The 15,587-nt window shown below is 32.8% G+C and overlaps 1 long non-coding RNA gene and 1 other non-coding gene across 2 annotated transcripts; one reads left to right on the top strand and one right to left on the bottom strand.

Annotated features, from left to right (window-relative positions):
* Positions 1–750: 750 nt before the first annotated feature.
* Positions 751–824, top strand: TRNAN-GUU (transfer RNA asparagine (anticodon GUU)). Its single transcript has one exon. It is a non-coding gene; the product is annotated as a tRNA-Asn (tRNA).
* Positions 825–9,687: 8,863 nt separating this feature from the next.
* On the bottom strand, positions 9,688–11,363 carry LOC128280530 (uncharacterized). Its single transcript, XR_008270631.1, has 2 exons — positions 11,112–11,363; positions 9,688–10,197 (listed from the first exon to the last, which is right to left on the bottom strand). It is a non-coding gene; the product is annotated as an uncharacterized LOC128280530 (long non-coding RNA).
* Positions 11,364–15,587: the final 4,224 nt, after the last annotated feature.

Below are 15,587 nucleotides of genomic sequence, written 5' to 3'. Positions count from 1 at the left end.
ACACGTGTGCTTAATAAATACGCAAAACCACCATAAAAGTTTTTATAAGATTGATTTTTGTTTTTTTATTAAAATAAATTAATTAATCTTTATAAATTAAATAAAAGAATTAATTATTAAACAACAATAATAATAATATATGGAATTAATTTTTATTTGAAGAATATAACCTTAATATCTAACATATATCATGGGGATAATAATATATATATGCAGAGAATATATAAAAATTCCAAATAATCATTTAATAATAAAAATAGTTGAAATAAAAAAACTTATTTTACTATTTTATGAAACGTATAAAGATTTTTAAAGCAAAGAGAATAAATAAGTACAAAGGATACTTTTACCCAAAACGACAGTAAAGTTTGTACATAATTCATCACACTTTATTAGATAGCTATGATAGGGTAGAATATGATGTTTATTTAAGCTATCTTTACTATTTAAATGTAAACATTGTCAAAATTTTGACCAATAATATCATATATTTTTTGAGCGTATATAGTTATGTCTATGTTGGTATTAACCTTTAAACCCTTCAGAAGGACTTAAAGCATTTAAGTGAATTCTAATTCAGGATTAATTTAACCATTAATGCTTATATATATTTCTAAGCATTTACGTCTCTGAGTGGTTCTCAAGATTTGAGTTAATATAGCTACAAAAGAGACCCCACTATCAAGAGCCAGGTTTAATGAATATTTTCTCAATATTAAAATTAACTTTATTGAAAAGCTTAACAACATAGCTGGAATGGCTCAGTTGGCTAGAGCGTGTGGCTGTTAACCACAAGGTCGGAGGTTCAAGCCCTCCTTCTAGCGTTTTTCACTTCTGGTTTATTTATTTTATATTTAATTTTTAGTTTAAAAATGTGTGGAATAAAGGGTCATTTCGACCTAAGTACTAATCTCTTTTTAGTTTTGTTTTAATTTGTTTCCTCATTATTTATTTCATATTTCGAATTTTCATTTATTTTATTCTAATTGCTATTATTTAATTTTGTTTTAATTTTTAGTTTAAAAATGTGTGGAATAAAGGGTCATTTCGACCTAAGTACTAATCTCTTTTAGTTTTGTTTTAATTTGTTTCCTCATTATTTATTTCATATTTCGAATTTCCATTTATTTTATTCTAATTGCTATTATTTAATTTTGTTTTAATTTTAGTTTAAAAATGTGTGGAATAAAGGGTCATTTCGACCTAAGTACTAATCTCTTTTAGTTTTGTTTTAATTTGTTTCCTCATTATTTATTTCATATTTCGAATTTCTATTTATTTTATTCTAATTGCTATTATTTAATTTTGTTTTGATTTTTAGTTTAAAAATGTGTGGAATAAAGGGTCATTTCGACCTAAGTACTAATCTCTTTTTAGTTTTGTTTTAATTTGTTTCCTCATTATTTATTTCATATTTCAAATTTCTATTTATTTTATTCTAATTGCTATTATTTAATTTTGTTTTAATTTTAGTTTAAAAATGTGTGGAATAAAGGGTCATTTTGACCTAAGTACTAATTCCTTTTTAGTTTTGTTTTAATTTGTTTCCTCATTATTATTTAACTTAGCCTCCACCCCCTTCTAAACTTGAAGTTGCCACCTTTACATTATTCTTATAAACCCTCAATTTCGCCCTTTTCCTTCCAAAAGTAGATCCGCTGCCCCTATCTCTCGAAGCAAAACCTATCACCAAAAATTAGTTTATCTTCCCAACTTCCAACCGCACCTTCGCCAACTCTCTATTATTGCCATCCTACCTTACCACCACCACACAAAATCATCAACACCTTCTCGCAGTTTCGCTCAACCTATCGCCAGCTAGCTTGTGTAATTGTCCAAGATTTTATTTTCGAGTGTTGGACTTCGACTCAGAAGACTGAGCGAGAAGATTCTGCTACCTGAATAGAGGAACAATGTTATGAAGAGGTGGAAACAATATCAGACAACGAGGATTCTACCAAATAAATAAGGGGGTTTCTATTTTCCTTAATATTTTAGGATATTTTAGGCTTAAATATTTTTTAATATTTTTTATTTTTATTTTTCCCACTTCACACAATAAGTAAGTGTAATTTATGAATAAAAAGTGTTGGATTATGGTATGCTCATCATAAAATAAGAAGTGTGGCAATGAGAATGTGCATGTCTAGGATTGGCTCTATCAAGGAAAGGTTTGGTATTTAAGCAGTCAAATTAGACCCACCTCCCTTTCCTAAGACCTTATCTGGTGCTTTTAAACAATGAGGACATCGTTTCTCTTTAGTAGGGGGACCATATTGTAATCTAAGATAATTAATTTTCTCATAAAGGTATGTTTTAATTGAAATTTGCACAAAATTTAATTTTTTTTGCACAAAAATGCTAGCTTTAGCGTATTGCATAAATCCTTATTATTCCAAGTATTTTTATACTAACTAAATTATGATATGTGTATAGATCTTAGTGATTTTGTATAAGGACTACCATGATTTCCTTAGAAAAATTAAGAATGCACGAAAGTTTAAGTTTTTAGAATTAACATAGTAATTTTATTAAGGCAAAATCCTAGGAGGCATGGAATTTTTTTTTTTTGATAGTTTTAGTCTTTAAAGCCAATCTTATTAAATATTTATCCCTTGAAACCCTACTTTTGAGCTATATGGCTTAATTTATTCAGAACCTGTAACAGTCCGTCTATATATTTAATTATTATTTATGAGTTTGTATCGGAATATAAGTGACAGTTTATACAGCCTAGTAAGTATGCTTGTGAGATTATACCAACTAAAGAAGAGATGTATGTTCGTTTGAAGGTGGATTTAATGATGGAATTAAAATGTTGATTTGAGAAATGGAAATATGGGAATTCATGGTTTTGTCTAATTGAGCGCTGAAAATGGAAGAAATCTGTAATAGTAAGAAAAAGACTAAAATGAAATTTTGTGACTCTAGTAAATGAAACGTATCTAAATTGTTTTCAAGTCCATTCTTAAAGAAACTAAAAGAAAATTTTTGTCACAATGTAACATCATTTGGATTCACAGGAAGAAAAAAATCAAGACAAAATGATTCAAGACTCTAGTTGAAGTTGGTAGCCAGTATTGGCAGTGTCCGTAATGATGACAAATTTGTTTGTGATTATTGTGGAAAGTTCCACAGGGGTGTGTGTTGAGTTATGATCGGAGCCTATTTTCGATGCGGATTTACCAAACATTTTATGAGAGGTTGACCAAAAAAGTCAAGCATTAATGAAAATCAAGTTGTTAGATAGATATCTATTTCATAAAGAGGCTAACATCCAAGACATAGTAGTAACGCTAGAACTACTCGCGATGGAACAAAGGTTAAGCCAAACATATATGAGATAAGGGTGTTTGCTAGAACTTATGCTATTCAAGCTAGAGAGGAGGCTTTTATCGTAGATGTTATAACTAGTACTTTTTCTCTCTTTGATATTAATATATATGCATTGTTAGACCCTAGGTCGACTCCTTCTTACATTTATATCATTTTAGTATCTGAAAAGAACATACCAATAAAACAGACTGAATTTGATGTTTTAGTAACTAAATCGTTGGCTCAAAATGTCACGGTCAGTTCAATTTGTAAAAAGTGTTCACTGAGAATTCAGGGCTGTGATTTTTCCTACTGACCTCATGTTATCATTGTCCCATGAGATTGATATAGTACTGAGTTTGGGTTGGTTGACTTTGCATAAAACGATAGTAAATTGTAGTCAGAAGCGAATTGATTTGATATATCAGATTTAGGAAGTTAATTACTGTTAACTTAGACAAAATTGATTGTGTTATAAATGTCATACCTATGATTTCTACTTCGAGAATGGCTTGTAAAAAGTGTGAAGCATTTTTAGCTTACATTTTACATGCATAAGCATCAGAGTTGAAGATTGATCAGTTACTGACAAACAGGGAATTCACTGATATGTTTCCTAAAGAAAAATCTAGATTACCATCAGAATGATAATTTAAGTTTGCAATTTAAATAATGCCCAGAAATACTCCGATATCAATTGTTTCGTCTAAAATGGCTTTCACTGAATTAAAGGAGTTAAGGGCACAGTTGCAAGAGTTGGTTGTCAAAGGTTTCATACGACTGAGTGTGTCATATAGAAAAATGATATTGTCTTTATGAAAAGAAAGACAAGATTATAAGAATTGTATAATGATTACAGATAGAAGATTAAAAACACCATGAAGAATCAGTATTTGCTATTTTATAGAGATGAATTAATTGTTTAGTAAAAGAGGACTACTGTGTTTTTTAGTATTGATCTTCAATCAGGTGGTTGTCAGCTTTGAGTTATGAGGCATATATGCCGAAGATTACTTTCCATACTTGATATAAACAATGTGATATTTTGATAACACCGCTTAGATTATCGATCGCTTAGTCGTTTTATAAATCTAATGGATAGAATTTGCTAGCTATATTTGAACAAAATTTGTAACAGCCCAATTTTGGGACTAGTCAGAATAATGGTTTCGGGACCACTAGCTCGAGGTTGAAGAAATTATTTTTTTATATAATATTATTTTATGTATTGTAGCATGATTAGATAAGTACATGAAAATTTTGGTGAATTAATCTTAGCGATTGCTTACTTAATTGCGAAAAAGGGCTAAATCACATAGAGTGCAAAAGTCTTAAATTGTTAGCTAGAGGTGTTAAATTGCCATGAACCTTAATTTGAGGGTTTTAAAAGGGAAATTAGACGCTTTCCTAAGAGCTTGGTCGGCCATAGGGAGCAAATTGGTCAAAAAGTCAAAAATTTAGGTGGTTTGGTGACTTAATTGAATAAAATAAGACAAGATGACATCATCCTTTCATTCTCTTCTCCTACCACAGAAATTTTCAGCCATTAGAGGGGTTTTTGAGCTTCAAAATTTTGGAAACTCTAAGCCTTTGCTAGTAAATGATTCTCATGAGTTCTCTTAATGATTTTTACATTTCTGAGACCCTTGTGTCATGAGCTTTCTAATAAGGGGGCTATTTTACAAAATGATTGAGAGTCTAGGGTTTTGTTATGAGAGCATTTAAGTTTTCTGAATTCTTATGGAAGAATATGAGTCTTAGATGGGTAATAAACAACTTTTGTCAAGGGATTTATCATGAAAACCCTAATAGGGACTACTTTGCATAAGTTGTAAAATAGATCATAAATGTGTGAAATAGTGGGAATTTTGGATTGCTATAAGAGTAAAAGGGGTTCGGCTAGGCGTATAATATGAAGAAATCTGATAAAAATCAATTTTCGAGCATAAGAGGTAAAATGGTCATTTTGTGAAAGTCTAAGGGTAAAATGGTCATTTTGCCCAAATATGAAATTTTGAGTGTCTAAATCGACATGTTGATGAAATAAATGAATTTTATTAATTTAGATCAAGAGAAGTGTGATTCGAGTCTTGATTGGGGTAAGAACAAAGTGTACAAGGATTAAATTCGTTTTCATCATTTTGTATCGAGGTAGGTACATATGTAAATAATGTGTTATTGAAGCTTATTTTGGAATATTTTGATACTGTACATGTGTAAATTGACTTATTGTGTCATGTATCTAAAGTTTATTTGTTGTTATGAATGTATGAATGACATGTTATGTGAGTAAAGTACGTCGTGAGCAAGTACGATGCTATTCGGTTAGTTATGAAATCCTGTTGGACCTTAGACATAGCATAGGATACAAAGAGGGTATGCTATAAAAAAATTATGTGGTTTAAACTCATGAGTTCAGTCTGAGTTCATGAGATGAATGTTATATGTAACGGGGGTCCAGGTACTGACTTTGTGTATAGACCCATGAGTGGCTCAATGAGCGAACGTTACATTATAGCTATGGGGTCCGGGTCCTGATTCGATAAAAAGGCCCATGAGTAGCTCAAATGTGAGCGTTTCATAGCACGAGGTAGCTTTGACTACTTATATGGCATTTAGATGTAAATTCCCTATGTATCCACATGTATTCCAAAAGTTCAACGGGTAACTCGAAGATTTAGTTGGTGAAAACTTTGGTGAGGTATGTATACCTAACTCATGAGTCGGACCTGAGTAAGGGATGAGATGCAACAAGAATACATGAATTAAAGGAAGAGTAAGATAGAGATGTTAAATAACTTATATCTTTTACGCATGATGAGTTACCATTTGACAAATATGATATTCTTTTAATTTCACTTTATTTGCATATGTGTACTTACTAAGCTTCCATGCTTACTCTTCTTTCTTTTTTTTTTTCTTATAGTGCCACCAAGCTAGTATCGAGGATCCAGTAACGTCAAAAGCTTCAATCACACTACCACTCAAGACCTTGGTATAGCTAGTTTCATTGTTTTGTTTTCTGGCATGTATAGGGACTCGAGTCTTGTTTAATGTTTTGTTAGTTGGCCATAATATGTTGGCTTCTATGATGAATATGATACTCATTTTGTGTAAGGCCATGTAAAATGGTCAATATTCATTTTGATTTAAAAATAGAAGATGATATTTTCATGGGTGAGTAAATTGCATAAATGAAATGTTGTCCATTGTGGTTATTTTGTCTAATTTATGTGCCTTTAAGTTATTACAGAATGATTTTTGTGCAGGTTACATAAGTAAGGATGAAAAAAGGGCTTGGTAAATAGCCTTAATTTGTCCACATGGGTAGACACATGCGTGTGTTTAGACAGTGTGTGACACACGGTCAGCCCTATGGGCGTGTTGTTTAGCCCTGTGTCCCCTGCACGTAAAAATTTCAAGTCAGTATGCATGGTAGTAAACACACAGGTAGAGACACAACCATGTGTCTCAGCCGTATGAAGGGTACGGCCTAGTACACGGGCGTGTGCCTTGGCCGTGTGGCCCTTATGGATTGCTAACGTCAAAAATAGAATCTCTAAGTTTTTGCACACAGGCTAGCACATGAGTGTGTCATGGCCATGTGAAGGACACGGGTGTGTGCCAAGCCGTGTGAAAACCCATGAAGGTGTGTATTTAAAATTAATTCCACACGGGTAGGGGACAGGGGCATGTCCCTGTCTTACTTGGGCCATGTGAATTACATGGGCCAATAGCACGACCCTGTCGAAATGGTCATATGGGCGTGTTGCCCCTCCCACACGGGTGTGTGCCCCTATGTTAGGTGTTATTCTCAGAGTTCGTTTAAGGCCCCAGATTGATTCCAAATGGGTTTCAATGGATGTTTTAAGCCCCGTAAGCTCTTATTAAGGAGGTTATAGATAAAACTGAACAAGTTTTAATGTGATTATGTGTTGGTGTTATGAAAACATTTATATGCATAAATTTAAGTTAGGTAATGCCTCATATTCCGATCCGGCGTGGGGCTCGAGTGTGGGGTGTTACAAAATTTTTGTTATGTTATCGATGATATTAAATCAATGTGAGGAATGATATTGAACATGATCAACATCAGAAAACAATATTGCATATTTTATAAAAGAATCAAGTGTTTGTGAAAAACAGTAAATATGAATTCTAATTTCGAGCAGTAAGTTTTTCTAAATCTTTTGATATCCACTAAAAATGTCTGAGTTACTTCGAATCAACTCTTGATAATTATGAACTAGGGAAACATCAAGAATTATTACAAAAGTGCATAGTTTTCTAAGATTCACTGTATATTATAGATGATTTGTTCAAGGATTTTGATGATAACTCTAGCATTGATGAAATTGTTACAAACATAGTCTTGTTTGATTAAATAAATGCCAATAGAGTTTCAAACAAGCAAAATATATGTTAACAGAAATTTCAGAACTGAATCTGAGTTAGCACAGATGTCTAGAGTTATGGAAAGATTGTTATCTAATCATTAATTACCATCCGGGTAAAAGCTAATGTGACAAATGATTTGCTAAGCTAGAAATTTCTAAAAATTAGGAATAGTCACCTGAATTGAGAATGTGATAGTTCTATTCTAGTCTAACTGATAACAAAATTGTATTTTTACAGGGAATTCAAGAATTGAGGAAACACGTTCCAGAATGGTTAGCTAAACAGATACTTGTAGAAAATTATCAAACTTCAGTGTTCAGTTAGGATAATTATAGGAATCTGTGTTTTCGAAATTGTTGATGTGTGTTGAGAAATTTTAGAGTTTATAGTGAAATGTTAGTTTCGTCAAACTTAATGCTACTTATAATAATTTATATAAATTAAGTAGTAGAATGGCACTACAAGACTTTATGTAGATGTAAATACCAAATTTCTTTGTATTGATCATAATTTAATGATAAGAAACTAGCATGAATTGATTTGTTATATGAAACAAAAGAAAAGGTTCTGTTTATTTGAGATCATTTACAATCTACTTTAGACCATTATAAGTCATATGCAAGTGTACAACGAAAAGATACCGAGTTTTAGGTAATTGATAGTGTATTACTGAAAGTCTTCCCGTTGAAGAAGTGTTACAGTTTAGCAGAAAAGAAAAGCTTAGTCCGAGAGTCATAAGGTTGTATGAAATTATTGAGAGAATGGGTCTAGTTATTTACAAATTGGTGTTGCCTCTGGGACTTAGAAAGATGCATGGTGTGTTTTAGATTTCTATGCTTCACGTGTGATAATTCCTAATGAGGTTGAATTGCAGCTCGATTTATAGTACGATGAAGAACCCGTCAAAGTATTAGCTTAGGAAGTAAAAGAAGTATAGAATAAACGAGTATCGTTAGTGTAGCACCCCAAACCCGGCCCAGAAGTTATGGTCGGATCCGGCATGCCACATCAAAAACGTAAAAAAAAAAAAATTCTAAGTCCAGAAAATCGTACTTGATGTTCAAAAGATTAATTCATTAAGGGTTAAAGTGAATGGAAGTCATGCACCGTAAGAAACCGAAAAGAGGTGGTGAGTCCATCGGATTGCTAATACCAAGCTCCTTCGGATCCAATCCTAGACATGCATACCGCCATTGCCACACCTTAACGTCATGGATATTTCTAGGAAACCGATTTGATTAAGTCATTTTTAGGAAAAGTGATTAATTTTGGAAAATACTTTCATTGCGGAAGCTTTGCTTGTTGTCGTGTTATTTTGAAATCAACTATTGTTTTTGAAAACGCGCCCTAAAGCTATCCAATTTCAACAGTTAAAATAAGTATTACCTATCTTAGTAATACATATTAAAAACCATCAAAAATAAATAAGCGGCCTTATTACATTTAAAAGCCCAAAACCTCAAACGTAATAAAAGGATGTCCATTCACGGAAGAAAATCAAACTTTCGAGCGGGTGGCCACTCCGAATTCCCTCACAGCTCCAAGCCCACTATGGTTGGGGATTACCTGCGTGGATGAAAATAAAAGGGGCGAGTTTGGGGAAACTCAGTGTGTAAAATAACCCAACCATAGCCTATATCAGCTCAACCCACAGAAACATAATAAGTTGGCCTTAGCCCAGAACAGAATTTAGAATAAAGCCCATAGGCCCATAACAGAACAAAACAGATTTTACATGTTTATGCAGAAACCCAACCCAGATTCATCCATAACACCCCCGTACCAACCTTACACCGTGTGGGGAGACAACTCGATCCACCCAACCGCTACACACCACAGAATTTGCAGCATGGCTGCGCGATGTATAATGTGACAGAGTCACCGGATCTGTACTGTGGCGAGCCACGAAGCAGATATATGTGGCGAGCCACGATTCGAGATATTTGTGGCATAGCCACCAGAACGCTTCCTCCATAATATAACCCATGTCCCCATGCAATAGATATATAATTATGGCATACATCATACAGAATCAGATCGTCATGCTTTTCAGTCAAAATTAACCCTAAGGGTATAACGGTAATTTTACACCTAGGGGTATAACAGTAATTTTCCATACATAGGGGTATTATAGTAATTTAGCTACTTTTAGGGTTTTTATGCATATCCTAACTATTTACTTACTATCAGAACACTTACCGCGCATACTTACCGAATTGGGGCCTGTTGGCCCATGAATCGATCTTTGGCCCATTAAGCCCAAATTATCAAAATGTACGAAATCGCGCGCACTGCAGTTTATTACTTTAGATTACCAAATATACAAACCCAACTATCTTACGAGCATTTGCACACTCGCAAATTCCCACAATACTGACTTTTCGGCATTTTGGCTTTTCGGCTTTTGCCAATCTAGTCTATGAGAGGGTGTCAGTTACACACCTGTTTGCGACGATATGCTGACGAGATCCACACACGAACCGCCTACAATTGGATTACTAGCACGTTAATCTAACTATTCAAATACAAACTACGTATTAACCCCTTACAATATTCGGCCAACCACACCTACAGATCATAGTAAGCTTATAAGAAATCAATAAGCAACTCATTAACAAATTTTTGTCAATGTTTACCACATGATCATAATTTCACTGCAAGCTGTCTTCCTGAGCAACAGTCACTAAATTATTTATAACTGGAGCTACGAAACTCCAAATCAAGTGCCGTTAATTTTCCCTGAAAATAGACTCATATATCTTCTATCCATAAAATTTTCAGAATTTTTGGTGTGGCCAATAAATACCAGATTTTTCTTAAAGTTTCCCATGTTTCACTATTTGACTAATCTGACCACTCTTCATTACGAATCAAATTTCTCATTGTACAGAATTCAAAATATGTTCTCATTTATTCCATTTGAAACTAGACTCATTAAGATTTAATTACATAATTTATACAGCTTCTAACTCATCTTCCACAATTTATGGTGATTTTCCAAATTCACGTTACTGCTGCTGTCCCAAGCAGATTTATTACCAAATCACTCTTTCACACCTAACTTGCATGCTTGTTATTTAAACATGTATATCACCAATCAATCATCACATATCTATGATTTTACTTAAGTATAATCTCCATTTCATCATTTTAAAGCACAACATGTTAGCTGATTTTTCCTTTAACATCTAAGGCACATGCATGCTTTTTGTTTGGCTCAACTTCACCTATCTTCCATTTTTCATCAAAAGAACATGAAACAACAACCATTTCCTTCATTTTAATTCATGACTAAATGCTTACAACACAACTAAAAATCAAAATATACTTCAAGAGTTAAGGTAGAATCAAGAAGAACTCATGAACCTCAAAATAGAAGCAAGGTACCAAGAACTTACCTTCAATTTTCCTCCTCCTAATGACCAAATACTCAAGAGCTTTCTCCTCTCCTTTCTCTTCTCTAACTTTCAGCTATGATGAACAAAGATGGACAAAACTTTGTTCTTTTCACCCCTTTTTCTTTTAATGAAACTTCATATTTCATCCATTTAATTCTTTAATACAAAAGACATGAAATTCTTATCATGAAACATTTACCTAACCCATTATCATGAAACATTTACCTAACCCATTATCATGGAACATTTACCTAACCTATTATCATTGAACATTTACCTAACCTATTATCAATTTGTACCATAAATTATGGATATCAAGTGTACATTTTGTCTACAACAACATGATGGCTGGCCACTTCATGTAAAATGGGAGGTTTGTCATGCAAATCCTCCTATTTTGCACTCCTATTTATTTGGCCACTTCAATTTAGCCTATAGCATTTTCAAACATTTTCACATAGGTCCTATTTCATAATTTCACCCCCTTTTTCTTATGGAACAAAAATTAACTAAAATTACCGGGTTCTATCTTAAGCTTGGGCTTTCTAGAGGCCCACTAACATAATTAAACCTATGCCAACATTCACAGACTTCCCGAAAATTTGGGCGTTACAGTTAGAGAAAGTTTTGTGGAACAATCATGGTACAAAGGAAAATAGGTGGAAAATAGAAAAAAAAAATCAAAGAGATTTTAGTACCTTAACTCTTTTCACACGTAAAAATTTCGAGGACAAAATTTCATAAGGGGGAAAGTTGTGACAGCTCATTTTTCAGTGGTTTTGGGACCAAAGTTCTTTCAAGAGAGTCCATAAATATATTTAATTAACATTTATGAATTAAATATAGTATAATAGTAAATCGTGATTTAATAGATTTTATTCGTTGGTCAGTTAGTCAAGGTAAAAGTGGTGTGTACCAAAAGTCAGTGATTTTAAAAAATGAGGTATCGAGACCTCAATTTCATAAATTGAGCTAAAAAATATTATTATTGAATATTTATGGAGCTAATATATGGGTGGATTGGAGCTTAGTTCAAAAATTGTGTTTATTAGATAGTGAATTACAGAAAAAGGACTAAATCCTAAAAGACGTAAAAGTTAATTGCTATTAATGATTATTAGCTAAAATGCATTATTAATGTTTGTTTAAGAATCTAAATGGTAGTTAGACCTTTTAAATGTTTATGGATGGTTAGTGGGGGAATTGACTTGAAAAATTATGTGTTTTATAAAATTATTATAATAAAACATATGTTAAAATAATAATAATAATAATAATAATAATAATAATAATAATAATAATAATAATAAAACAAAGTCATCATCTACAATTAGTCTTGCTACCAAAAATTAGAAATAAAAACTCCATGGAAGGAGAGCTTGGTGCATGGAGCCAAATTTGGATGCTTGTATATCAAGGACTGAATCGTATGAAAAATAATCAGGGAAAAAGGAAAAAAATTGCAGAATAATCCCTATGAACAAGTTTTCTTGTTGGTTGCATTAGGTAAGTTCATAGTGTATTTAAATGTGTTTATATATATTAATTGTTTATGAATCTTGAGAACTTAGGTGGTTAATTTTGTGTTATGGAATTGAAATGTTAAAAACAAAAGCTAAGGTAAGTAATTACTAAATATTTTATCCCTTGAAGCCCTACTTTTGAGCTATATGACTTGATTTTTTCTGAACCTTATACTAATGAGCCATTTCCTATTTAATACTTATCTTTATTTGTCCCAAACCTTAGACTTAGTTCATCTAGAATATTTTTGTGTTTAAGTTTGAAGGAGTTACAAAGAAGTACATGATGCTCAATACAAGTACAAAATACTGAGGCATATATAGTTGTATGCTAAAAAAGGTATTTTTATGTTGTTGTAAAAAAAAAAGAAATTTTAGTTGTAAAAAAAAAAAGGAAGTACAAGGAGCATATTGAAAAGAAGTTGGTGTTTTTGGAGATAATTGCATTTGGAAAGTTCGAGGTAAACTGAGCCTAAGGGTTTAGCCTAAAATTTGTCTATCTTTTTCCTACCTTGACCCAAGCCACATTACAACCATGTTAAAGACCTGTTGGTTTAGATTCATGTACCTACTACATTAGTGGAGAGGAATTACTAAACTCAACATATGAAGACAAAATTTAAACTTTAGGATTGTTGCTTAGCATTACTCAAGGAAAACAAAAATTGATTGGAGAGAACTTAGTGCACATTCATGAGGAGAAGGCATTCAATTCATAATTTTTAATAGCACTCTAATGCTTTAGGAAATTTGGAAGATGGATATACTTGAGTTACATATTAGCAAAAATTTAATTTGACTATAATTTCACTAATGCATGACCATACGAAGAATTAATTATGTTTAGTACATTACAATTATGTGTTTTTGCCTCTATAAAATGTCATTTCTCGGGACAAGCAATGAATTAAGTTTGGTGGTGTAATAACTCTAAAATATAAAATTATCTTTAGCACTTTAAACTAGTAATTCATGCAATTTTCAAGTTTTTGATAACAAATTTTGGAGTTTTGTTATAATTTTGTCTTGTTAACTGATAGTAAGATGAATTTGCTAATTTGATCATTTTATATACTAAAACACATAATTTTTTTTCATTTTTTTATACAGTTGATGCACTAGAGAAAAAGGCAGTCTTAAAGCTCATCTTTTGATGCTCAATGCTATTGCATTTCCACAACATAAGTCATGTAGAAGAGGGCTGATATATGGTCACCATTGGACACCAAATTAAAGGCTTATCAAACTCTGGAAATTCTCTTAACCCAACTCAAGAACTGGGTCAGCAAAAATGGACAACCTACTAAAGAGATAAGAGCCCAAACCGTCCACTAAGGAGGAGAAGGCCAAGTTGTCCATAGAAATTCCCAAATAAGCCATGTAACGCCCCCGCGCCCGAGACCATCGCCGGAGCCGAGCAGGAGGTGTTAACGGACTTAATTCATTAATTAAACAGCTCAAACAATTTATTTTTAAAATTTCCAGACAAGCTGGCTAACTGCGTCACAGTCATTTAAAAATTCATATCTCGAGTTCCGAAACTCAATATTAATATCCGTAAATTTTTCCTGAAACTAGACTCATATATATATCTACAATTTTTTTTCTAGAATTTTTGGTTAGGCCAATTAGTACAGTTTATTAGTTAAAGTCTCCCCTGTTTCAGGGTTTGGCTACTCTGATTGTACAGAAATTCAATGACTATGCCGTTTGTTTCACTTAAAAATATACTCAATAAGGAATCCATAAATATAAATTGTGAGTCCTAATTATTTTTACACAAATTATGGTGAATTTCTAAAGTCATAACAGGGAATCCAGAAATTGCTCTGACCCTGTTTCACCAAAACATAAATATCTCATAAAATAAAACTCTTTTGCCTATTTTGTTTCTTCCACATGAAAATAGATTCATTAAGATTCAATTCCATATTTTATTCATCATCTAATTCTATCTCTACTATTTTTAGTGATTTTTGAAACTCACGTCATTGCTGCTGTGTGATTCAGTTTTATAGCCAATTTCACCATTTTATGGATTTCCATAGATTAGTTAGCACATAAAGCATACGTGTTATCAAATATAATCTTGATTAGCCACTGCAATAGCTAATCATTTTCAAACATTTCCATGCCATCCATGAGCTATATCATAATATTATATACACAAAAGGATTATAATGCTATACATGCCATATTCCCAAAATATGCAACCCACCATACCGAGATGGTCCGTTGATAGTGTGGCGTGCCTCCAATCGTCACGATCTCCAAACCGCTTGTCAAAACTACAAGGAATGGAAGGGAAGGAGTAAGCATAAATGCTTAGTAAGTTCACATGCAAATAACAAATAACTTAACAAAGCAATTATACCAACCAACATTAGCATAATATCACCAAAACATATATCACATTTCTATTTATCATTCATCGTCTTACTACATTATTGTAGTCGTATCAAGTCTCAACCCGAAGGTTAAGTACATACCTGTCCAAAGTTCCCATTCCACAACACTTACCAATACGTCACTTGCATCTTGAGTATTCTTCCATTTCACTAGAATTTTACTCATTGAACACATCAGAATATAACTCGGATACATGGAAAGTTTGCACATAAGTGCCACATATGTAGCCAAGCTACCATGTAACCCGCCCATAAGCGAACTCGGACTCAACTCAACCAGCTTGGGTGTTCGCATCCATAAGTGAACTTGGACTCAACTCAACGAGCTCGGATGCCTAGTTGCATCTCACGAACTCGGACTCAACTCAACGAGTTCGGATGTTCGCATCCATAAGTGAACTCGAACTCAACTCAACGAGTTCGAATGCCTAAATATCCGAATCTATTCCTAAATTTCAATGGGACTTTCCTCATTCGTACTTCTTTACCATTCTCCTTGGAATACCAATGACGATACTTCGGTAGTCTTTCAAATTTTTTTTCAC

This window comes from Gossypium arboreum, chromosome 1 (genome assembly GCF_025698485.1).
Source record: "Gossypium arboreum isolate Shixiya-1 chromosome 1, ASM2569848v2, whole genome shotgun sequence".
NCBI lineage: Eukaryota > Viridiplantae > Streptophyta > Magnoliopsida > Malvales > Malvaceae > Gossypium > Gossypium arboreum.
The sequence above is the reverse complement of the archived record's forward strand: the minus strand, read 5'-3'. Positions and strand labels throughout refer to the sequence as shown.